General features: G+C 38.4%; 1 long non-coding RNA gene across 3 annotated transcripts in view; it reads left to right on the top strand.

Moving 5' to 3' along the window:
- The first annotated feature begins 3,649 nt into the window (after nucleotides 1–3,649).
- The window catches only part of LOC148648749 (uncharacterized), a 34,340-nt gene continuing 11,442 nt past the window's right edge, over nucleotides 3,650–26,547 (top strand). The window contains exons 1-2 of one of the 3 annotated variants that reach the window (XR_015926449.1): nucleotides 3,650–3,971; nucleotides 8,590–8,768. This is a non-coding gene — a long non-coding RNA (uncharacterized LOC148648749). Of the gene's footprint in view, nucleotides 3,972–4,135; nucleotides 4,249–8,268; nucleotides 8,769–26,547 lie in introns of those variants that run through there. The other 2 variants (XR_015926450.1, XR_015926448.1) reach the window with 2 other exon arrangements.

Genomic DNA, 26,547 nt, shown 5'->3' with positions numbered 1-26,547 from the left:
AAGGATCTGGTGCTTTCTTTACAGTAAAAGGTGAGAATCCTAATTAAAATTGCCCAGCATATACATTCCCATTATATAAACTGCAGTGCAAAAGACACAATGAATAGTTAAAGTATATTATAAGTTTCGATCACCAACAATTTACTAAAAGCCTCCAACAACTTTCTCATCTAAAAACTTTGTTATTAACTCAGCTTAGTTTGTATTTGTACAAGCTTGTCATTTAGCTATATATTGAATATTGAATTATATATGAATATTGAATATTTTGAATTCATGTTGATCAGAACCCCCATAAATTATATTACAACAGCCCCTGGTAAACTATGCATGAGTAGCCAATAGTGTAGTGTCTGTACAACCACAAAGACAAAATGCTGCTTTATGTTCTTAAAATTGTGTTCTGCTATTATTAATAAGATGATGATACTACAAAATATCTAGGGTCAATATATCAATATAGGGTTAACTTTTAGCATAAAACAAAAAATGGCTAGAACTATAGTAGGTCATCATAGCTGTTTCTGCATAAATTAGGGAAATCATCAGTGAAAAGATACTAAGTGTCTAAGACTTTTGAAAAGCTGTAGATATTCACAGAATCAGTTGAAATGTTAGAGATCAGTAATACCGGATACATTTTCTTATTTATGGAGTTTATAACAGAGGTTTGGTAGGGAAGTTACATCCTAATCCTGCACACTTCCACTCTCCTACGAACATTTCTCTCACCTTTCACCATCTTATCTGCACCCTTGCAACAGCTCCCTGGCTCATTCCTCATGAAGGTGAGGGGAGTGTCAATCAGGTTAATCTATTCAGTCAGACTGTTATAATAATAATAATAATAATAATAATAATAATAATAATAATAATAATACACTTTATTTTATATAGCGCCTTTAAAGGTGGCTTCTCAAAGCGCTTTACAGGATGACAATAACAATAAATAAGAAGACTACAACAATAAATAAGAAGATTTCACAAGATAGGACACAATTATAATTACAACAATACAACAATAACAATAGAGGAGACCGTGGAAGGTGGTATTAAGAAGAGCAGAGGGGTGAAGAATGGAACCAGTTAAGTAAAGGCTTTTCTGAAGAAGAAGGTTTTGAGTCTGGATTTGAAGGAGTTTAGAGAAGGTGACTCTCTAATATCCTTGGGCAAAGAGTTCCAGAGCTTGGGGGCATAGCAGGAGAAGGCCCTGTCGCCCATACAATGTAGACGGGCTTGGGGGACAGTAAGAACTGTTGTTCTCTCAGAAGAGTTACCCCAACCAGACAACCCCTAATACATTGTGTCAGCTATGAATTTGTCAGAGCTGTCTGCCTCTTAAAGAACATAACTATTTGCAGTAATACGGAACAAAACATATTTGAGTGCAATGTATTGTTATGAATGAAATGCCTGCTATGAAAATTCCATACTGCCCTGAAATAACAATTCATGATGGCTTGAGGAGGATCAGGAAAGTACTTTGTTGGGATTTCTTTCAATATTGTATTGACCAGTGTTTGTATTCATCCTTCATCATTTATCTTTCTTTTTCATCATCTAAACTTTTTTTTGGCTATGCTGGCATTTTTCACACACTTTTAAATTTATAAGATATTAGCCATTTTAGCCAGTCTTTATAGTCTCACAGGATTATGTATAGCTCTGGAGTTTATTACTGCTTTTGTTGTGAATTGAAGAGTGACAAAGGTTAATCACTGAAGTCTTTCCATCTGCTGTATGTGAACAACAGAGGTGTTCTATTATCATCAGTAAGTTCTGTCATTGCGGATATGCTGGCACACTCCTTTCAAAGAAGCACCACGATACAATCACTGGCTGTTACGCTCAAAACAAATTGTTTTCAAATGCATCAAGCTTCTAAATGACTGTGTTTTCACTCCTAAGACACTATAATTTGTGAATTTCCCCCGAGGACTGACTAAAATCCTAAGATCTGACAATCAACACACACAAGAGGAAAAAACTGAAGGATTACGCATCACTTATGTATATTAAGAAAACTGCCTACTGGGACTATATCACAGATCATAAATATTATGGAAATGTTATATTTGAACAGAATCAAGATTGTGAGTCAAGTGCTCCATACAGAGAATTAACAAATTGACTTAATCCTTTATCATGATACCTTAGCATTCCACTTAAATCTATGAGGAGTGCAGTTCCAATATTTAATTCTGTTCTTTACAAGGTTACCAAATGCTATTGGTTATCGGAAAGCATGTATTTTGACATAGTTCCCTCAACCATAGAACAAGCAAATTCTGCTAGGTGTTGTGCAGTGCTGTATGTGAAATGTGAAAAGGGTATCACGCTTTTCTGTTTCCCTATTCAAGGGAAAGCATATTTTAATGACAATCCCTTGCATGTATATGCTTTGGTGCGTCATTGGATGAAGAGGTAAGAAAGTGGATGGATGCATGGAAGTCCATCCCAGAGGATGTTAAATAGATTTACAGCCAGAAGGGGATACAATTCAACCACCACAGAAAGTACCTGGGGTGGCATGACGCCATTCTGTGCCACAGAGTAGATCAGATGGAGAAGTAAGAAATTACTTTACCAGGTGGTTTAAGGGGAACCATGAGGTAGATCAGATTGTTCCAACATGGAATTTAACCTGAATGCCAGGATTAACATTTGTACTTTCCTAAACCTTGCCATGGTATCTTTAATGACCAACCAATCGGTACCTTGGTTGTTTATTGCTTAAAGGATGGCAGCTCTTACAATTCAGTATCTCCTATCACTTTAGTTTGGTCAGGAAAATTTGGTACAGAGGGAAAACGACCACCTACTGGTCCAGCAAAATTACTTACCGTACCCTCAGCAACCTGAGTTTCTCAGGTCTCCCAAGCCAGTACATACTAGGCTCAGTCTTGCTTAGCTTGTGAGATCTGGTTAAAGGTTTGTTACGGTAATTGTTAAAATGGCTTTGGTCTTGAACAGAGGTAAGTGTGAGAACAGTGAATTCAAGTATTTAAGCAGGTCAAAACCCCGGAAAAGCTATGAAGGGAAACAATTACTAAAGGGCAAAAGTGAAAATAAGGGAAGAGGCTCTTAGGATAAAAAATTTAATTTGTACATTTTTACACAAAGAGCTGATCCTGTCTGGAACAAACTACCCATTTTCTTGCTGATGTTAGCACTCTTTCAAAGAAAGTCTGGATGACAGATGTTTAATAAGCTAGGTTAGGTTTAAGACAGAACAGGCTAAAATTTCTTATTATTTGTGCCTTTTCTTACATTTTTGTGACTCTGCACCTTTAAATAGATCCTTGATCAGCTCTGTATCTTTGCTACACGCAGACTGTGGAACATTTCTGTGCTCCATATGGGTGCTCAGTGGACAGAAGAAGAAAATGAACATCTCTTTGTGCAGGCACAGCAGGCCCAGCACAAAGCAAGGACGAAACAGAGCTTTCTCAGGGTGAACTGCATTAGGTCAGTTTCTTTTCTCCTGTTAAGGTTGCTTTTATGTCAGCCTGAGCGCTAACAACACTGACAAACTATGAATCACCTCACCAGCAATTCCTTCCTTGTTTACACTCCTCAGCCCCCTTATGACAGCAAAGCATCATGGTCGGTGCCGCCACAATTACACAACAACACAACAGCGGGGGCTACAAAGTTCTTACTTGAGGAAAAACTGCATCTCTGTGGCAGTTAAGCAGCAGATCAAATCTAAATTCAGCCGCAGGTTTCAGCAGCGCGAAGGACAAATCTCAGATGGTTTGGTGACCAAGGTGAAGACATCCAGGAATGTTCTTCAGCTATTTTTAAACTTGCACGGGGCCAGTTTAGTCTAGTTGTCATTAGACGCCGTGTGGAAACTTGAGGTTAGGGACAACATGTGTGACCCACAAAGACATCAGGCTGCTGCCCCTCTGTAAAGGTTGTGAATACCGATTCCAGCTCAGCCTGTCACTCAAGAAGCTGAAGTCAGGGTAAGAGATTTTAATTGTACACCGCAGGGGGGTAACCGTGGAGCATGTGATATGGCAAGCAATTGCTCTCAGCGAAGGAGTTGTAATGGAAAATTCAGTGCAGGAATGAGTTTGCATAGCAGTTCACTAGGGAGTGTGTGTGTGTGTGGTGAGAGAAGAAGATCAGACGATTGAGCAGATGGGTTGGGGGATTGGGGGGGTTGTCTCCGGGTTCGACTACATCCATTAGTGGTTTATTGGATGCTTCAAGCGGGATTAGGGGTTTGATTTTTACAAGGTAGGTCAAAGTGACACAGAAATTGTCAGCTGTACTGAACCAGGAGAGGGGGTTATATTATAAAAAGTCTGAAGAGACGCAGACTACTATCTAGACAGACAGGAGGGGTGACCTCAGTGAATCACTGGCTCTGTAGAAAACTGTATAAAATGTATAAAAGAGAATAGGGTCAATAGTACCACAGATCTTACAGGAGCTGCCTTCCAAAGGAATAGTAATTCACTGTGGGAGTAATTGTAGACTTAAATCAAAAGCGCTCATCCAAAAAAATTGAACTGAAAATAATGATATTCAGTTTTTCAGGCTTTAATACAAAAGGAAACTACCATTACTACTACTCAAGACAGAGGCTCTTGGCAGTTTATTTGAAAGAAATAACATACTGAAATTAGACGAGCACATTTTCCAGACTGAGGAATTGTGGTCTCCAAGGCTTGCAATACTTTCTATAGTTATTCATTAACTGAAAACGTAGAACTTGATGGAGTGAGCTCCATAAAATGCCTTAAATCCGTTTTTTTTTCTTTTGTCATCAGAATAAGCAAACTACTTTGCATCTTAGTTAGAGCACATGCCCTTCCATCATTGACATTTTTTTTATTGCAGTGTTGAGTATAAGGTTACATAAAATATTGCATGGCATCTATGCAGGATTTTCCAGTAATTCTTCTTTGCCTTGGTAATCCCGCAGTGAAATCATTTCCTTTCGCTCATTTTTCAGAAAATGTTCTGCGTATGATGCCTGGAAGATGAAAGTGTGGCCTTATGATGTAAGAATCGAGTGCATGCAGGCTCGAGAATAGTATTTTGATAAGCCAATGCATTAGGAAAGCTGTTTCCCAGTAATGTTCCCAGGTCTAACGTTATGTTACAGTATATTGTTTTCTGCCACCCCTGGCTTGTTATACTGGTACAAATAATTGTTCAATCAGCAGGGATCTCACTTTTCTACCTGTCTGTCTGTGTTTTTTATTTAGAAAGAACACTGACAAACATGTATAAAAACTGGCTTCCCCAGTTTACTTAAAATTGATAATACATTTTTTTTTTCAATTAGCCGGTCATATATCAAACACAGGTGTAGTAGCAACACTTAGTTCACAGTATCTTCGAGCCTTGCCTCACCCCAATCTTACTCACAGGTTGCACATCCATAAATCTGCCTTGAATCTTCTACCATCATTATTAATACTTTATTGCTGTCATAAATCCAGGCCTACGTGCCTTTCCAGAAGGAATACAAAAATTAATTTTGTTCAAACATCCTGATGCCTCTGTGTACATGCAACTGTGGTTTGTGAAAGGCCTGAACAAAACAGTGATGTGAAAAAGAGAGACAGTTTATTTGCACTCTGTGTGAGGTGATATAGATCAAGGAAGTTCCTCATAATACAGGGAATGCATTTTTTTTTAATGAGAAACACTACAACCTGTCTGTTATGGGAGCTGAACCTTGGCTTATAATTGCCATCATCTGTTGCAATGTACAAAAGTAAAATTCTTAATGTTTCTAATATAAATACACAATTCATGCAGTGTTAACACATACGATTGCCTAAACACATGTTGACAATCAGCATGTAAATTAATACTCTTGTTTGTGGCTGTGTGGTTCAAGCCGAGAAAAATACACAGCCTACTGCAAATTGGGTGGGTCTAACCAAAAATATTTTGTGATTCTATACTTTTAGAAAAAAATTGGCATACTAGGTTGATATAAAAAAAATGTTATTCCCATATAAAGTTGTATTATATACATTTAACAGAGTCTCCAATCTTGTAGATACAGCACAGTTAATAATACAAATTCCAGAAATTCCTTTTAACCAACAGAACATGGGGTCTGTTTACTCACCTGAAATTTAAAAATAAAGTTTCATAAGAGATGTTTTGGAAAATTCAAAAGATCCAACACTATCATATTTTTTGTTGTATGTTACAAACTAGCGTATCTGCATATTCGCAGGTCCTGTGGTTTCCTGCCACAATCTAAAACTAAGATCACTTTATTGGTCATATCCAATTTCTTGTATTAGGAGTTTGCCTTTTTTCACAGACCCCAGCCTGCTCTCCATGAGACACACAGACAGGAGGAGAAGCTTGGGGTCAGAGCGCAGGGTCAGCCATTTTATATGGCGCCCCTGGAGTAGATAGGGTTAAGGGCCTTTGCTAAGGGGCCCAATGGAGTAGGATTCCTCTGCTGGCTGTGGGATACGAACTGGCAACCTTCCAGCAAAAGGCGCAGATCCTTAGCCACAGAGCCATTGCACCGCCCCATACGAGTAACGAGTAACACTTCTGGCTTCTGGGAGAATTGGCCCTAGTGTGAGTTCATGAGAATTGTGTCTCTGTGTAGGGCCTGCAATTGACTGGTGTCCTGTCTAGGTTGTACCCTGCCTTACATCAGTGGCTTGCTGGGATATGTTTCAGCTCCCTTGCAGCCTTCTATCGGATGAAGTGGTTAGGATATGGATGTACGGATAAATAAAATATTCACATACCAATAATTTGTTTTTTAACAACTTCTACAACCTCCCATCTTCGGCATCTAATCAACGCAGAAGAAACAAAAAGGGAAAATAGGTCTGGAGATTAAGTCCTAGAAATGATTGAAACCAAAAATGTCTCAGTCAAAGGAGAATAATTAATCCAACCTTGGGGATTTATTTTTTAAGTTTAGGCTTCTCAATTATCTTTAATTGCCTTGGCAAGGAGGATGACATTTTCTTCTCCCATTAATCTTTGGAGGCAGCGGTGTTACGCAGGAAGTCAGTTCTGATGTTTCCAGTGCTGGCTTCATCAATCACCTGAATCTGGATTACTCATTTTGTTTGGTTTTCTGCTCTTTCGCTCTTGAGTTTATTTAAAAGGCCTTGTCTGGGACTTTTCATATTTGTAAGGGACTTACAAATGAGGTTTCACGGGGCATCAAGTGCTCAGAGGTATGTGTCTCCTACTGTATGTTCTGTGGGGTCATGGTGTAAAATTATGTATATCAGTAAAAGTAAATGTTCCAGAGTATGCTTTTCTGTTCTCTTTATCCAGTTTAAGTATGTGTTCCAGAGAATGTATCGCCTTTGACTCAAATACAGTGAGGGACATCTGAAACACAACCATTCTCTGAGCATTCTGATCCTATATTCCTGTCTCTGTGTTTGGTTGATTTGTCGCTTCTTAAACAAAGTTAAAAACGCGGTCACTAGTTAGTAAAGTCGTGATAAAGTTCGTGACGACTCGCAAGCTTTGAGCATGCATATGTGAAGAAAAGCAAAGATGATCACAAATAGTAAAAAAAAACACATTTATACTAACAGCCCTTATCTTTGGTAAAAAAAAAGATGCATAACGTTAGTTTAAATATTTCGTTTACTGAATTTACATGTTTGAGGCACTGATACAAATGCGTTAATCTGATAGTGATACATTTACAGAATTCTTGCTTGCTTGTCTTGGGCTGGACTGCTGTAACACATCAATTTCCCTTCGGGGTCAATAAAGTCTTATCTATCTATCTAGAAACATTAAAGGAAAGCGCAGCGACCATTCCTTCTGCAACTGTTGTTGCTTCCTCTTGAACACTACCCAACACCGAAACGAAGGGGTGATGTAGCGCTACGTGGACTGAACATGAAGCAGAAGCAGATCAATCTCATTTAGCAATTAGCGCACTAATGTTGAGTATCGCTTCCTGTCAGTAATGTTAAAAAGGTGCTCAAGAGTTGCCGTGGCAACCACTGGGTGCTGTATTTCCATGCTTTGTTTTGTCATGTGTAAAACATATATGAATGTTGAGAATCTGATTTTTTTTTTTAGAATTGCTGCAAATAGAGCAAGACCTGGCGAATATTAGTGAGAACGGAAATCTGTGACCTGTCCTAGAACTTTTTTCATACTTCCATAAAGGAAAAAAAATGTATTTGAAACTGATAAGGTTCAATATAAAAAGCAGAGAAATAATGAGTTAAGTTCATGCTAGAGTTATGCGCCAGCTCATGCCAGAGGCGAACTTGAGGCAAAATGTATTGCAGTGGTTTATTCAAATTACAAATTCCATAATGCTTTTTTTTTAAATCTGAGATTTGTTTTTTTTTTTAAATGACCAAACCTCAAGTGCCGCAATTGAGAAAGGTTTAAAAGCAGTCTAAATTGTATGGTCAGGCTTTTGACAAACACAATCTTTTTAAATAATACCATCCGATAAAGAATATAGACTCAGTATTTCTCCCACAGACCTCTGTATCCTACTTCCTATTCTCAAAATTCTCCCAAAGAACGATTCCCAGCCCAACTCCAGCAGCGTACTTGGGGGCTCAAGATTATTTTTTTTTCCATTGCAAACAGGAGCTTTGGACAACTATCCCAAGCAGGCAGCGATGAACATGGAAAGATCGCCGTGCTCCCAGTTAAGCGCAGAGCCAAAAGGAATGCTGGGATAATATGACGGAAGAAATCTACACCTTGGCTGCCGAGGGAAGGGAAGCGCTGCCAAGGGGGAAAAAAGCATCTCTCCAGAGGACAGGGTAAGTGCGAATTCCTAAAAGTGTGCCAGACACTCCATTGATGTCCGGCTAACTCTCCTACATTTGGAGAGCGGACATTAGCAAAGCTAAAACGCTTGTTTACATTCCTGCGAACTTACAACTGAATCCCAAAATGAGCTCATGTAAACTGATCTCCTTCTGCTAGAGGCGCCAGTGTGTTGCTAATACAATGCACAGGTTAATTGCATTATGTTTTCTATTTAGGACATTACACGTAAAGGTGTTTAACCCCCCCAAAAAAACAGAGAAAACAAATAGAAACTGATGTATGTAAACTGAGAATAGGAGACACGTTTCTGCCCAAAAAGGTTTCTGAGAGTCTGCAGTCACTACTCAACCATGTTGAAGAAGCTGTTGCCCTGGCTTTTAAAAAAAAAAACATTTGGATGAGATTCTGCAATCACTTAGTTACGAGTAATAATCCTTGATTATCCTTACGAGTAACTAAGTATTGATGGACTGAATTGATTAACTGTTAACTAAAAACTCATATTTTAACATACATTTCACGGTGTATCACAGGAATGCAACTGATTGCAGATACATAAAAAACCATAATGAATACATTTCCAGCTTCAGCAGTGCTTTTCTGTATTACACTGAGCTTTAATTTCTTATTATAGTTGCATTTTTTTTTTCATTGGAGACCAGACAGACCACTGTAGGTTTGCAGTAATAAATGCAGGACTTGTATCATGTATCAAAAATGAAATCACTGCAAATCATAGCAAGGATGAACAGATGTTCAATAAACCCAGCATAGAACCCATTGCGAAATGACTATAGTTGAATGAATGGGTGATGATCTCACAGAAAGAATGTGGCTTATAGCCTTAGGAAGGTGGTTTGCTGGTGGGCACTGAAGATGGTGGCGGGTTGTGGGGTTTGTTTTCATCTTTGTGCAGCACAATGAACCAGTCTGACTACAGGAAGTGTGGAGTCATCAGCAAGGTTTTTAGTGTAGATTCCACTTTGTCCCTGTGTGTTATTGCCAATTAAATAACAATGACACTTGACAAAGAAACAACACCCTCTGAAAGTCACATTGCATCTATATCCAGGGTCCCTAGCCCGGAGATGATGGTTCCCTTTGAAAGGCAGTGGAATCACTTTCTCCTCCTTTAACGAACAATACTTATAACATGTGCTGAGGACAGCAGTTACCAGGAGCCAATATAATTTCTATGGCCATGAAGTTGTTTTTTCAGGACATTCCGACTCCTGCAATTTTGGAAACTGACATTTCGGATCCAGTTCCCTACTAGCTAATTTCTAGACCTCTTTGCCCCTGCATTTTCACTTCCTCTTCCTCTCATTTGGTGACTACGTTTCCTGTCAGGCCTTGCTTGGCGAAATACCTCTGCTGACCTTTTTCTTATATGGGGGGGGGGACAAATTGTTTTCAGCGCTCACTGCCACTTTCACATGAGCACAGGAAAAGAGAAATGTGCAACTCAACTAGAACATGGAGAAAGAGAGCTCAGCCTGCTACGGAAAAAGTCATAAACGGGACTCTGAACTTTTGCGTGTTTAATAAGAACTCGGGAAAGTCCTGAACAAAGCTCATTTCTCCACCTTCAGACAGGTTGCTAATGCTAAAGTACTGTATACATTGTTATCCGCCATTGTACACGTTCTTTTTTCCAACCATTATTTCTGCTTTAATATTTTCACCTTTCCTAATAAAGAACTCTTAGTATGTGCGGTCCTGGTCTAGCACTAATGTGTTGGATCCCCATTCTAGTGGGACATTCAGCCCATGTGGGTCTGCATTAATAATTTCATCCTCCTTGTGCTACTGTTCACATTGCTATCATTCTGTTCTACTTCAATATTATAGTGTAGATAGTCATACTTAAATAGAAGTCATAAGAGTGGTTCTGTCTTGAATTTGTGTGGCTTGGATATACTTTCCCTGAAGATGAATATCAAGTCAGATTTTTTAAATTTACACTGAGAGGCCTTTTTATTCCTGATGTGGGTGACAGTGAGTTCGTAGTAATACAGGACTTATTAGTTTTTCAGGTACAACAGCCGATTGGCTATAAATATCCTTAGGCCTGTAGCTTCACTTACATTACACCTTGTGTTCCTGCAATTAAACACCTGAAGCATAATGGCAACCACAGAGCATGAAAGAGCTACAACACATACATATACTAATTAAAATTCTACATTATCCATTAAATTGGGTGCCATGGTGGTGCAGTGATTAGCATCGCCTTTTCAAAGTACTGTGGCCTTTATTTCAATTGCAGTGCTATTTGTGGGTAGTTTGCATGGGTTACCCCCCACAGGCCAAAGACATAACGAGACACTAGTTGGCTTCTGGGATAACTGGCCCAGGTGGGAGTGTGTGCATTGTGTTGTCTGTGTGGGCGATGGACTGGCCTCCCATCCAGCGTGTACCCTGCCTTGCGCCTGTGGCTTGCTGGGATAGGCTGTGGCTCCCCCATGACCCTATATCGGATAGAGTCGTAAGAAAATGGAAAGATACATGAATCATTAAATTCTGAATGCTGGATGCCCTGTGACTGCTTGACACAAGCCAAGGTCCTTACACAAAACAGCCCAAAAGTTTACGAACAAACGATATTTTATTTCTTCCCGACTCGTTTGCAACGTGTTACTGTTCTACACTCTGACATTATGCACAGCACGCAGTTACCTGTTGGTGCAAAATGGAGGGACACTGTCTGATATGATATGTACGATGTCCTAAAAGTGCAAATGAAAGAGAAGATCTGTACTCTCTAAGCTGCAGATGATTTCAATGTACACCCTATTAACAACTAGCATAAGAATTACAATAGAAAGGATTACACTTTAAAGCATTTAACAAGGAGTTCATTTGAAGCTCACATGTCTAACAAGCCAATGGATGGTCCATTTAACGTATTAGGGAGAAGTGATTATATAGAGTATGTTATGTGCCCCACATCACAATATGGATTATTTTGTCCATTTTTAAAAAATAATTGATTATGTATTACATGCACATATTGACGTGTGTATGTATGAAAGTATTTCTCCTTCCATGTAAACTGTTTACAGGAAAGACACAGCATAACCAGGGTGAAAGTCAGATTTGTATATGAAAGAAAAAAAATACAGGAATGTAGCAACAACACTAACATGACATAACATAATGTTGTGTCTGTCTGCCTGGTGGCATCTCACTCTTCACTGTAACTGGTGAGAACAGCCCTCTACGCCTCCAAGCCATGTGCTTCTGTGTTTGCAGAAAGTCATCAGAATACAGGAGAAAAAAGTGCAAGAAATCAAGATGGCTCCTTAGCACCTACAGCACTGTTTATGAGAAGACCAGACAGACTTGGCAAGATATTGTGCTGGTTTAGTTTAGTGGCTGTGGCTCTGTAGTTTAAGTGTGTAAAGTGTGCAGTATGTTAAGATATGCACCACTGAATTGAATTGTAATGATCTATATCTGAATACAGTTTTGATGTGGCATTGTCATGGTAAATAATTATGTAAAACCTTTTTTTTTTAAAAAAAAAGGAGTAACTGGACTACAACACAGACACTGAGTTTACTGCCTTTATTCTGCTACCTGTTTTCAGAAGAATTTTTGGCCTACCTTTTCAGGAAATCTGCAAACCTTGCATCTGAAATGTGAGCTATCGATCAGCTCGGTTTCAGCTCGGCTTTGAACTGTTGAATCATAAAGGAAGAGTAGCTCAGGCAGAAGGCAGGGATTTTAATAACGTTTGTCGGGGAAGCCTCTGCCAAATGCAAAGTAACAGATGTCAAATTATGTAGATGGAGGGTAATCTTACTAGGACAGATCTGATAGAAAGTGCTGCTATTGGGGGAAAAAAGACTAATGTGAAACTTGGTCTGCCTTAATTCACAACACACTCAGCCATGTAAGGTGCTGGGAGCAATCTAAGAGCATTTGTGTTAGTGTTAAGAGAATAAACAAAACTCCACATGGGCCTTGGGATAAGACCTATGATTTTCCCGTCATGAGGCTCCTTCACTAATATTCCAGCCACAAAAATGCAGAAATGCAGAGAAACATTTGAAATGTGGGTAACCACAGGGAACAAAGTGATCTTTTTTGGACCTTAACGCTCTGAAATGAGATCATTTTATTAGCCATATACAATTTCTCGTATGAAATTTGTCTTTTCACATACCCCAGCTTGCTCTCCATGAGACACACAGACAGGGAGAGAAGTTTGGGGTCAGAGCGCGGGGTCGGCGATTTATACAGCACCCCTGGAGCAGCTGGGGTTAAGGGCCTTGCTCAGGGGCCCAACGGAGTAGGATTCCTCTGTCAGGTGTGGGATACGAACCAGCAACCTTCCAGCCACAGGCGCAGATCCTTAGCCACAGAGCCACCGCATCGCCCTAGGATGGATTTATACTTTTTTCACAAGTTGCGAAGTTTTAAAAATATCTTTTAACGTGATTTAGAAACTAGAAAGTTGAAACTCTTGAGAGGACACATGGCTTATGAGAAAGTACCCTTTTTCTCCACAAACTTTTACCTTGTCTCTCTAAAAAGAACACGAGTCGTGCTGTCGTCTGAAGTCAACACAGAAGAAATATCGGTAGAGAACAGTCCTCTGGATCTTTTGACACTCCAGACCCAGGAAAACTGGCAATCTGAACAACAAGCATTCTGTTGAAGTGAACCCAAATGCTCTCTTAAGTAATCTGTTTCGATGGGATAACTTCTGTACATCAGTAGTTATGTGTTAAATAGTGTATAGAATAGTTCAACAATAAGAGCTATATATAAAATCTGACTTGATATCATAATTCACTTATTCCATAATAATAATTCAATAAAGCCACATTTTTGGAGGAAAAAGCAAGATTATCAAAAAATGATACAATGTCCTAAAAATTACACCTGACTCTTCTGAAATTTAATTTTCTATCCATTACTTACCTGTAACCTTCAGTTTGAACTGTCTGGAACATAGAACAGAATGTTTCATTTTCAAATATAAAAAGCTGTCATATAAAATTACTGAGCGCATTACTGTACATCAGTCATCTTTTTTGCAACCATTAGAGCAAATGAACTGAAAGACACTGTATCCAAGGAAACGCTAATTACCAGTCTCAGAGGTGTCCAGAGAAGAAGAGACTTTTATAGAGGCAGTTACAGTTTATAAAAGTGTCACATCTGAAACACCTGTTTGAGAAGACATTTATTATCAAAGATATACGTAGACCACTGTTTGATTATATCAACAAATTTGATTTACATTTAAAACTAATGAGCTGAGATAATGAAAAAAGAGAAAATGTGATAAATGCAATAAATAAATTAATGATACTATTGGGGTTTTTTTAACCAAAATTAATCAAGTCTCACAGGCTGACTTCTTATCTTGTTTTTTTTCCAAGGTTGACATTTCTTTTGATAACGTCTCCACGTTTTAGGCAACTTAAATTGCCTGTAATCGATCCTGACCACACCAGTGCAAGGCACCCTCTCTGTAATTCAAATCCAGGGAGCTTATTGGACTTTCCAAAGCTTTTTTGGATTGCTGAGCCCAATAGTGAAAAAGTGGAAAAAAATACTAAACCTGAAGGTCATACCATTAAAAAGAAAGAAATCTGTACAACTACTGGCATCCTGCAGATTTTGCTACAGTAATATAATAATGTCTAGGGTAGCGAATGGGTGAATAAACCATACTAAGGCAGTGATCCATTGAAAGACATGCAGCAAGGACAAACACTTTATGAGTAAAATCTGAAAGTTCTTACTTTTCAAAATGAGACACAGCCTTGGGCTAGGATCGGTCAAGCAGAAAAAATACAAGATTGAAGGACTTGTGTAGGTTTTTTTCAACACAACTATTATATAATTAACATTATTTTTAAATGAACCGATCAACGTGAAAAATGATGTCAGATAATTAAATAGCTTGTTGCACTGGTATCAAATAACTTTCACTGTATTGAACACAATGTTACTAGAACAGTATTGAACTGTTTATGATTTACAAACACATAATCTTCATTTTTTTCCCAGCTGTATAGTATAGTGACTACGTAAAAGCTTAAGTTACAGTTCTTTTGGGAACCATTTTTATTTGTATTGAATTTGGCCAACACTGCTTTTCCGTAGGATGTTTTAAACTTGTCAACACAGCTAAAGCCCTTGTGAATGCCACTCATTGCGCTACACTAAGTACTGAAATCCATACGTAGCAATGTCCAACTAGTACACTATAAAGTCAGGATGTTTCACATTCCTCTAGCAAAAACATGGTACATGCAACCTTTAAAAGTGGCACAGATGGCGTGTCTGCTTCGTATCTAATATCTGGATCATGGGGCTATCAGAATTTCCTCTTCAAAATTCGTTAGTATTCTGTGTGCTACAGAGAATCGATACTTTCCTCTAAACAACTTTGGCTAATGTCTTTTTGTCCTCTTGTTTTTAAAAAAGGCGGTTTTAGAATGAACACAAAACAGGGTCAGAAAAATACTTTCGCCCGACTAGTTAGTTGGGAAGTGCAAAAGATGCTGAACTATGAACACAGAATGTGCCGTTTGATATGAAATTTTCCAAATACCCCTTCAAGTGTGTGAATGCATTTATCTTTAATTATCCCATTGTGCTTGTTCAATCAGATCCTAATGATCACCTGAGGGATGCAACATGCAGATCTCTACAATTGCCAGAGGACTAAAAAAGAGCTTAATTATTATCTTTTGAAACTATGTTCTGTTATGCACAAAATTACAATTTAATTTAGCATATTACTTTTTGATATTCTTAAGTTAAACAACTCTGTGCTTCACTTGTAACTTCAGAGGAAAATATGGATAATTTAGTGATTAGAAACCTATAATAAGCACCAGGATTGCCTGTCCAATTGTGAGGTTAAACTTCTTTCTTCTGCAGACTTTCATATATACGCAAAGGCTTTTGCAGTTTATCAATCCTCAGTTTACTGCTTCTGATTTCAGCTAAAGGAAAGATTTTACGATTCTCAAAATACACACGGTCACAGACACAGGTTTTGGCACTTCATTAAGTGGTCCTTCGTCCACATGTTTTGGTTCATTGTCATGCTGTATGGCAAAGAGCAGTCCAATAAGCATGGCAAGATTTTCTTCTGCATAAACCAACACAACATTTGTGGAAACTTCAGAAGTCATTCTGCTGCATCAATAAAGATGAATGAGCCAGGCCCGGCCTTGACATGACCTCCACCATGCTTCACAGATGAGTTGGTGCTCTTTGGAGAATTGCCAGTCATTTCAAAACTTGTATTTTTGTACCTCAGAAGAAATTGTGAAACATGGTGGAGGTACAGTAGTTTCATGACCTCAAAGAGCTCGATTTAGTTCTTAGAATTTAGTGTAAGCGACATGTGAGAAAGAGGACTTCTTTAAAAGCAATATGCATTTCAACAAAGGGTACACACAGAACTAAGAAGTGAAACAAAATTGTTCTTGGTTTTATAACCCAAAAATAATATCATCAAGCTAATGCAGTTATTTTTCCAGCTATATTTCTGCTTTTCAGAAAAAAAAAATTGTTGATGTTATTAAATTTGGTTGTGTTATGACAAAATACCCAGGGAGGTGTATGGGCTTAGGACAGTGTTGTAACTCGACCATTCTTGTTCATGACAAACATCATGCTGTTCGTGTTTTTGTATACAACCCAGGATTCCTCCTAATAATCACAAAGTCCTTTCAGCTCAGAATTTAATCTTAAACATGTACTATACACTAATGCAGGAGTGCCCGGAGCTGAAAAGCTCGTGTCACAATTCCTATCTTTCTCTGCACATTAGAGGCTGATGGATAAAATTGCCCTTCAACATCAGGAGGAGTTGGAGCTTCAGGAAGCACAACTCTAGGGTCCAACTTTTCGTAGCATGGTCAACACACTCTAGAAATCTGACTCTAGTGGAAAATGTCCAGAGACACATTATCCCTGGTCTGAAAGCTCTGAATGTAGAATTATTGATCCAGATGTCTTTTGTTTAAACCTGCCTAACATTTCTAGCTGGTGGCACATACTGTAATTGGAAGTGTTTACACCAACTGAATGCCAGAGAAGCAAAGGTAGGTGGACAGAGTCATCCCAGATTTCCAGCAAAAAGTGCAAGCCTCACACAGTCAGTGAGAGAGCTCCAAAAACCCATCGGAGCTTACTTTCCTGTCAGAAGCATAGAAACTTGTAATGTATCAAATTATAGATGGCTGCGTGCAGAGAATGTTTGGATGACATTCTTTCCCAGTGGGTTTGGGAGTCACCAGCAGAGGTATAATAAAGCAATTAGTTATTCAAAACAGGATGGGCATGTAACAAAGAAATCATCTGCTGGATCCAAATTGAAAAACTAAGACCTTCACCTCCTTGAAGAATGGAAAAGGAATGGACAACATTCACAAGACAGGATTTTTTACAACTACAACACCATAAAGACCAGAGAACTCTCCTAGAATTAAGCACAAGTCAATTTAATAGTGTACGGGAAACAGTTGTCCCATAATATATTGTCGTTGTGTGCGGAGGAAAAATACTGAAAATTACTAAACAGTTTCGCAAGCAAATAGCATTCATAAAAACAAAGCAGCCAGGTATGTATGATAGGCCAAAAGGCCTCCTGTTAATGTTTTTCACCGTATTTATATTCTTGTTTGAATTTGTGGTACAGTAGCATTTGTATGTGTAGATGGATGTGTGTTAATGAAGTGGTTCACTCTTAACTTGACATCAAGTGTCTTCAGTTAGTATTCCATACCATATGAAGTAATCCTTAAAGGCAATAAAAGCAGCTATCAGAGCTGAATGAATCCCCACTCATGCTAAGGTGAAGAACCACACTTGATCACCATTGATGCCACTGTGGGGCATTTTAAGTACACCTACGAAAGCAGCATAGAAATTGTTCAAATTAAAAACAACCATGAGACAGGAAGGCTTAAGGCCTTAAGAGGCAGTGGAATCGACACCATTAAGAGCCTGAAGTCAATTGAAAGCAATCCAAACCAGATGGGATTTGAACAGAAACAGACTGTCAGTGATCTACTCTCAAAGACCATATAACACCGATCTGTGCCCGAAAGAACTTAACGCAGCTTTAGTCTTATTCTTCTGATTGAAAAAAAAAAGCTGAGTCATTAAACAAAAAACACCATGGTCTGTCCATTTGCTAAAATATCGCAAAGTGCGTGATAATAATAATCTTTAAAAAATGTTTTGATGTTCTGTTTTCACTTGTCTAAGCTGAAGCTGTGGGCAAGTTAAAATGCCTTTGTGTTTTCTCCCTCATTGAGCAAGCAAGATTTATTCACAAGAGGACAACAGGCTTACAAATGTTACAGAGCAGCTTCAGTTTTTAATATGAAGTAGAACCATTTTTGTTCTTCATTAAATGTCATTTAATGGGGTTTGACTAATTTCTCTACAGTAAATATAAGCACTTTTAAATCATACCCATTTTTGTACTTGTATATGCTAGTGTATACAACTATACTCTATGGTTTTTGTCTTCAACACCTGTAGGCAAGCTATAGCTGAGTGAGCAAAGTCATAGACTATCTGTGATAGTGTGGTTTTCTCACCTCAGAAGAAAGAAACATAGTCACTCACCTAGTGTGATAATCAGCACACCTGCTTTCTCAATCACTTCAGCAGCGGTGGCAAATTAGCTGAAAAGGATAAAATGATCCTCAAGGAGCCAACCTTATTGTATCCTCTTTAGATGGAAGCTTTTATCTGTTAAAAACCTCAACTAAAATATATTTAGAAAGTGCCCGACCAACATCTGATGCAACAAGACAGCTGTGTGCACCAGTGGCATTCAGACTGCAATAAAAGAGGCAAGGCTAGTCATAAAGAAAAATACAAAACAAATATATCTTGAAATCCTGAAAGAGTGCTGTACTACAACTAGAGACAATGTTTGGTGCTCTGTTAAGGTTGAACTGAACAGAGAAGCTTACTAAGCAGACACCATGCAGAACAGTAACAGTACCTCAGTACCTGTCTGAACTATTATCGCCCTACTCCCCACCTCGCAACCTTCGCTCTTCTAATTCTGGTCTCCTAACTGTCCCCCAAGCCCGTCTACATTGTATGGGTGACAGGGCCTTCTTCTGTTATGCCCCCAAGCTCTGGAACTCTCTCCCCAAGGATATCAGAGAGTCACCTTCTCTAAACTCCTTTAAATTCAGACTCAAAACCCTCTTCTTCAGAAAAGCCTTTACTTAACTGATTCCATTCTTCACCCCTCTGCTTTTCTTAGCACCACCATCCATGTCTCCTCTGTATATTGTAATTGTGTTTTATCTTGTGTATTCTTCTTATTTATTGTTGTTGTCATCCTGTAAAGCGCTTTGAGAAGCCACCTTTAAAGGCGCTATATAAAATAATGTTTATTATTATTATTATTATTATTATTACAGTGTGTGATACAACCAGAGACAAATGGTCCCCTTATTAGAAGACCTGCTGTATTAAGCATTTGTAGTTATTTTTGAACAGTGCGCATTAGAGACTTCATATTCTGAAGGGAGGGCAATGCAAACATGACAATTTAAGAAAAAAACATAAGTTAAAAAATTAACTACTGAAAACATCTAATTTCAGATTTTATTCTTTAAAGGTAGAGGGCATATGGTCATTTTACTGCTATACAATGATCTGGGATCACTTTTACCTGCTCTTATTATTTGTGTTTTGAAGAGTTTCTTGAAACTGGAATATTCCGGGTCTCTTCATGATCTTTAGAAAGCAGTTAATAACTTGAAGGGGAGTTGTGTTATTTTCCCCCAGGGATACCTGGAGAGGAAGCTGCGTCCTTATAGTTATCTCCTGCTTTGAACTTCATCATTTTGCTCTGCTTCCATAGGATTGATTTTGCCTCCAAATATTATCGTTTATTTAATCGGGTTTAACTTCTCATTCCCAGCAATCCTCTGTGTTCCAAGAAGAAAGCGATTTCATTACAATCTACTTTAAATGGTGTCACACAAATACTTTACCTCAGTTTGCAAATGAGAGATATGTCCTTGCTCTAATTAGGGAACAAAAAACAGCTTAAAATAATAAGCTTAAAAACAACAACTATAATAGAATGAACACAAGTGGAGCTAGTGAATAGCTTCTTTGGAGGCCAATGAACACAAAGGTAAAACAACGTTAAGCAACACTTAAACAGTACAAGAAATATACAATTACTTTGCAAGTCCATATTCATTGCTCACATAATTAGACTGTTATGGATTCTTTCAAGGGAATTAATGGATGATTTCTTTTACCAGTATATGATATAACTACACAGTTATTTTGTTTATTTCAAAATAAAGATGAAAGTGCTTTTCTTTCTACCAGTGATTAAGCAGGGCAACGTTTAAGAAGGAATTGCACAAATGTAGCTAAAACTTAAAATATTTGTGTAATTGGGGCTACTCAGTGGCCAGTCAGGCATTCCTATTATGTCAAAGAATAATTCTCCCTTAATTAAAAAAAGAGCACAGGCTGGATGTGTTTTCTCAGTTCATTTTTTTTTTACAGCTTTGGTCAATTCTGTTAACCTAACTGGGCTGATCTTATGTGTTTATGTGGAGGCTAGAGTTTTAATAATTAAGTTTTATTTAGTAGTGTCAGATTACAAGGCTAGACAATCCAATTTAATCAGTGGTAGCGCCAACCAAACTAATAATAAATGATCAGGTTACTTCTGGTTTGCTAATTTCATCAGACAGATTTGTGTTTTTGCAAGGCTAAACTTTTAAAGGAAGGCTAACCTATGAGCTGACAATTTACATAAATGCAATCAGCTGATGAGTACATTATTTGATTAGGAAAGTCCCACAAAAGGAGGCTTTTGTAGGACTGGAAACTTGTGACATAAAGGAAGCAGTCATTTCATTTTTGAAGGCAATGAAGACATTGAATAGGTGTGGGTAAATGATGGGAAATGAGATAACTCTATTATGCTAGTTCCCATTCCTTAATTGAAACCTAATAGAATTTCTCAAATCTGAGACAAACACCACTGACTAAATGTTTACCATCTTCTTCTGGCTTTATAACCTCTCGGCTGGTTGATTTTTAAGTTCAGTCAAAAGCCGGTTATGATCTGAAAATGAATCTGTTCCCCGTTCTTTAGTAAAATGTAAAAAAAATAAGGAAAGTGGAAGCTGAGGTGAAATATAGCCCCACCTGATTTTAACTGCACGTGTGTGGAAAATGAAAGGGTTTTGAAATACTTGTGAAATAATTGGACTCAAGCTCAAGGGGGATCAAGCTCAAGCCTGCAACTATGTCACAAGTCAACCGTAACTCCAAAGGAAAGTGAACCATCATTTTCATGGGACTTATCTGGTAGACAGTGCCACTGTGACCCTTGTGGAGCTTGGCTGGTACTTTCGAGCTCGCAGTGTTATCAGTGAGAGCTGCATCAGTCCTACGGACACTGCAGATGGCACTGTGCAGTTCACAGCACATCAAGAGCTGTGAGGATTGACGATGAAAATGAACATTTTAGGCAGGAGAGCATTGGTTGTCTTTGCTCATTCCATAGTGGTTAGAGACCTGTGGTAGTGAGGCAAGGGGACCAACTGGTTCCAAATCCTGGATATAAAATGTAGTATTGAATCCCAAAACACCTTTTGTAAAGGGAACAAGGAATTTAAGAGGGTGGAATGGGGATCTGGGGTAGTAATTAACAGTACCCCCAGAATCCTCCCTGTAAAACATCCTCATACTTGATGTCTCTTCAACATACCTCAATATTTCATCAGTCTTGCTGTAAAGTTAATTTTAAAGCCTTGAACTGATGCAGGGGAATGAATTAAGCTTGTGGTACTAAGAAGGCGTTCTGAGAAAGTTCTCTTTTAAGGCTAAAATGGATCCAAAAGAGCAGAATAAAACACACCAGTGGTTGCTTATGGAAAAGGGTAGGTTTGTTTTTTCCTAATTGTGATGAATCGGCCGCACACCCAAATGAGTTTGTTTTAAATAGCTTGCTGCATCTGCAACACAGGGGGAAAAAAAAAACAGGAGCTGTTGTTTTACTTCTGGAATTACAGAAATATGTGTTGAAATAGTCACAAGTTCCCAGTACGTTTCCTCAGGTTCTGAAGCGTGCTGAAGAGTGTATACTTACATCCTCATTTCTTTGGGCTGTGAACATTTCTCAGTTGAATTGCAGTCTCTGCAGTGCTGGGATTTTATTTTTTGTGCGGCATCCGCAAACAAACCTGATGAGAAGATGCCACTCTGACTGAAAGCCATCTTGCGGGCCTGTTTTCTTGTATGAGAAAGACCTACAGGGGCCCACGCCAGCGCTGTTGTTTCCCTTTGGCATTTGGCGAAACCGACGCTGAAGCCTCCCCGAGTTTGACGGTGTTTTGGGTGTTAACACAGTCCTGTCGCAGCCGTGCGACTGAGGAACAGTCAGAAGCTCCGAGCTGTCACAGGCAATCAACGTAAAGGGAAAGAGTGTCTCCACCTGGGAGGAATCCAAGCACTTCGGCATCATAAAACTTGGAAGGCACTGTGAGGTGCTGTAAATTCCGTTTCGGTCTTCCAGCCAAGCTAATCTCTCTACTGCACCTCCGAGCCAGTTGTCGCTCGGTGAGAAAAATGCTTTCCCCTTGCACATAATCCGACCGTAGATTAAATAATTAAAAATGTTAACAAAAAAGGGAGAGCGCATACTGATTTTAATTACTTGAATCTCCAGTAATCAGCAAAGCCCTGCTTCTTGATCAGAGCCAAAAATTATGCCCTAATCAGTTGAGTATATATCATCATAATTGCTAATTAATGACAAATACTTAATTCTTAGAATAAAAGTATAATACCCGAGAGAATACTATTTGATGAATTTATTACCATAAAGCACATTATGACAAAATCGATAGGTTAAAAAGTGTAACAAAATAAAAAAAAGTATACAAATGAGAGGAGGCTTGTTAAGCTCATTTTGTTGGGAGGAGATAAGTGAACTGAGGACTTTTTTAAAAGAACTTCCCTCTAGTTTCAACTTGTACGCCCCTGTCCACGTTTCACAGATCATTTTGAAGACGTTCTACAGTTGTCATGCTCAGTGATTGAAGATTTTTAATTAAAAATAAGACTTAAATTCTGAATACGAATTCCGAATCAATGTTTCAGACCAGATTCAGTTATTTCCCAGCAGTGTAGAACATCCTATCAAGCCCAGCAGCAATATCTTTCTTATAAGGTGGTCGCCAAAATTGTACAGAATATTATAAATAAGGTATTAATATTGTACAATTTAGCATTAAAAATTAATGGGAGTTTGTAAATGGATGTGCAGGAGGAACTCAATTTTCTAATTTTGCCCATTTCAACTATCTTGCGTATAAATACCAGCCTTTACGCTTTCCAGAGACAGACGGTACCTTTCATTTCTCAATTTCTCTTTAACTTTTCATCCTCTGTCATTCCTGCCAGTTCCAACAGCAATGATCCCATCTGTATAATGAACTGGATTGTATGCTTTATGACTTATAAAATTGGGAGGCAAGAATAAGAACATCTAACATCACAAAGAGAAAATCTGAATTCAAAAGTGTATCCAAACTGGGATAGTTCCAGTTCATACAGTATGTGTGCAATGCATTTTACATGCCCTGCAGGAGCTTAATCATTAGATAAAGGACAGCAAGGTTTGTACTGGCTTAGGACTATGAACTGCAAGTGTCTAATATTAGCTGTGGACTACAATATTCACTCCATTTGCAATGGTCTTGCCTCAGGCCGGTCAAGGAACAGCATCTGGGAATAATTCACCTCAGCAGCACATCTCGTCCCTGGGATCTGTGCTGAGCCTTGGGTGATGGTTGATTAATAGTCATGTGGACCTCAGTTCCTCTGAGAGGAGCAGAATGTGCTGATTGAAATCAAAGAGTGAAAAGAACATCCACTTTGACCAGCTTTCTCGCAAATGTGAACTAACCCGAACATGTCTCTCGGTGCCGTCCTTTGGCTTGCTAGAGGTCACTTCCATTTCTCCGATCCAATGGAAAGCCTCCACTTCGGTAATGGATTGGGAATGTTGCAGGTGGGAGGAAGCTTATGTTTTGATCTAATGGTGGTACTGGTCAACAGGATATATTGTCTCTTCTGGTTTTGGTTCCAACTGTGTACTGAATTACTTGGGTCACGCAATCACGCAGAACAATAGAGTTTTTTAGTAAATTAACTAATCTCATTTAGTAAATTAGACTAAGTTAGGGAAGGAGTAAAAGCCTGAAGATTGCCTCTTGAGCACACAGTTCGCGACTGAGTTATGAGTCTATGACACTGAACTAGGCTTTACAGTATTCGTCCTCTTTGCTCAGGCAGAGGTGATATTGTAGAAAGGAGGCTTCAAAGATGCATTCCAGTGAAGTAAAACAATATAGAGTAACAGGGTGATGAAAAGAGAGTGCCGAGCTTCAGATTAGTCTAGAACAGATCACCAGGAGAAGGATCCCAGCAAGTTTTTGTAATAACCTGGGGACAGATTCACTAGGCACGCCTCTTGAAATGTTTTATCTGGCATTCTGTCTCTGCTAAAATAGATTGGTAAAAATTAAACAAGGCAGAAGGGTAATTTTTGGGCAATCAGCAAAGTTACCCACATGATTGAGAGGAGGACTGTTTCCCCTTTCTCACATTATACATTCCTCAGTGCTCTTAAACTGGATTTATTGGGTTTCCATCAGAAAGTGCTTCATGCAGCAATGCCCTGGAAAGGACTCAATTTTAACCAATTTAGGAATCAAGACCTCAGCTGAAACCAAAATAAGAAGACACTGTGTCATTTTAATAATAATATATGGATTATCATTGAGTTTCTATGGAAATGGCCCGGTTGTTTGTAGAATCCTCTAGGTTTCTATAGAGATCTGAGGCATGGGGGTAGCCCATAGGAAGACTTTGAGTTTATCATAGAGTAGAGGAGGGGAGGTTATTCCTTCAGAGTTGCATATTCTAGTATTTGATTTATTTTGTGCCTTCACATTTTAAGTTCCTCAGTAAATTACTGGTATTAGAAAATTACAGCTTTCTTTATGTATGTTGTGGATTCAGGACAGACGTGCAAAACCTAAAAGGATTCAGGATTTTACAGTGCCACCATATCAAGACAATCCTTAACTTTGTCTTTCAGTGTTTGCAACAATAAACAAAACGCAAATACACAGGCCAGCAAGAAATTCTCCTCCAATTTGTAGTGATTTTGGTTAGTGATAAATGAAAAACACATTTAATTAAGCACATTGCAAAACTTAATTCTAACTTGTCTGAAAGGCCCACTATTCTTTTCTGTAGCTCTGGTGTCTCCATGATCTTTGAGGAAATTTGGAGACTTTCCATATCGGGACATCCTGAAAGGGAATGTTCTCTCTAGCATTAAACACAGTTTCAGTCTTCATGCCAACAAATGCAGGTACAGTATGTGCAGTTATGTGATGGATGATAAAGTAAATTTAAATTCTTTGTGGGTGTCTCCCAATGAGAACCACCATGAGGAACAATGGCACTTTTGCACTTTTGCAAAAAACTGCCTTCTTCAAAAGGATTCTGAACTGCTGTGCAGCAGATACATTTCAAGGTAGCAATTCTCATACCTAAAACAAAATAGCCTCCCGTTAAACCTTTACAGAATTAATTACTTACATCTGCATGATCTTAGAAGGCTTTTATGGTACTTAGCTATCAGATTGTTTTTACCGTATTTTGTTTTCTCTATTGTATTAGCTTTGCATAGCTCACAGCATAATTCAGCCCCTTTTTAAAGAAGTTTTAAACTGAAACCAAAACTGTTTCCTGAAGGTGCATCCGTGACCATTACTTTCCTTATTTAGAAAACTAAACAGCTTCTCCACTAGAGTTCTTAAGCTCACCTGAGACCTATTTTGTTTTGTGAAGGAAATCAACACTTCTCTTACTGCAGTACATCATATAAAATGCAGGCACGGCATACTAAAATCAGAACGTGACAACATTATAGACAATTCTGTAAGCTTTTTTTAAATTTCAAACAGTTGTATTTCATTTCCATAATGATAAAAAAATCATACCAATTTCTGAACTACTCTTCCTTTCAACTGCTTGTAATGGGATCTAAACCGCCCGGTTAAGAAATCAATTCACTATTCAGAGTAATTAATCAAATCTAACGCAGATACAAGAAAATGGGGGAACCTGGAACACATAGTGAAAAATCCAGTAAAAATCAGATGAACATGCTAACTCCACCTCTAAGTGGAACAATAAATGAACATCATATGTATAGCTAATGTTTCTGTTTTTGAATTAAATATATATAAAAAAAAACATTACAATGCATTGCACTGCAGTAAGAAAATGCATTTCTAACTGCAAGCAAATCTCAACCTTGTATTTTGTATGAACTGAAAGGTTCCATGCTATGATTTACTGTGACATGTGACTGAAATCAATAAGATCTCCTCTGTATCACTCAACAGCCAGCTCAAGGTGCAAGGACCTATGGGTGTTGAATTAAGGCTCATCAGACTGTCTTATTACATTTAATTGCATTAAAGAATCAGATCTCAAATGCCATAGCCTCAGGAAACAACAGAAATAGTTCTCCTCTCTGGTTCAGCCTGATTTCGAGATACTGCAGTAATCTGTGCTGTATTTCTTGAGGCATTAAACTTCACCTAAAGAGCTTGACCTCTATATCACAAGCTCTGTGCTGTGGGTTTTGTTTACTGCCTTAAAAACCATGAAGTCTTAACCTTTAACTCAGTA

The sequence above is a fragment of the Lepisosteus platostomus genome, chromosome 14 (assembly GCF_059453375.1).
Source record: "Lepisosteus platostomus isolate fLepPlt1 chromosome 14, fLepPlt1.hap1, whole genome shotgun sequence".
In the NCBI taxonomy this organism is placed as follows: domain Eukaryota; kingdom Metazoa; phylum Chordata; class Actinopteri; order Semionotiformes; family Lepisosteidae; genus Lepisosteus; species Lepisosteus platostomus.
The sequence above is the reverse complement of the archived record's forward strand: the minus strand, read 5'-3'. Positions and strand labels throughout refer to the sequence as shown.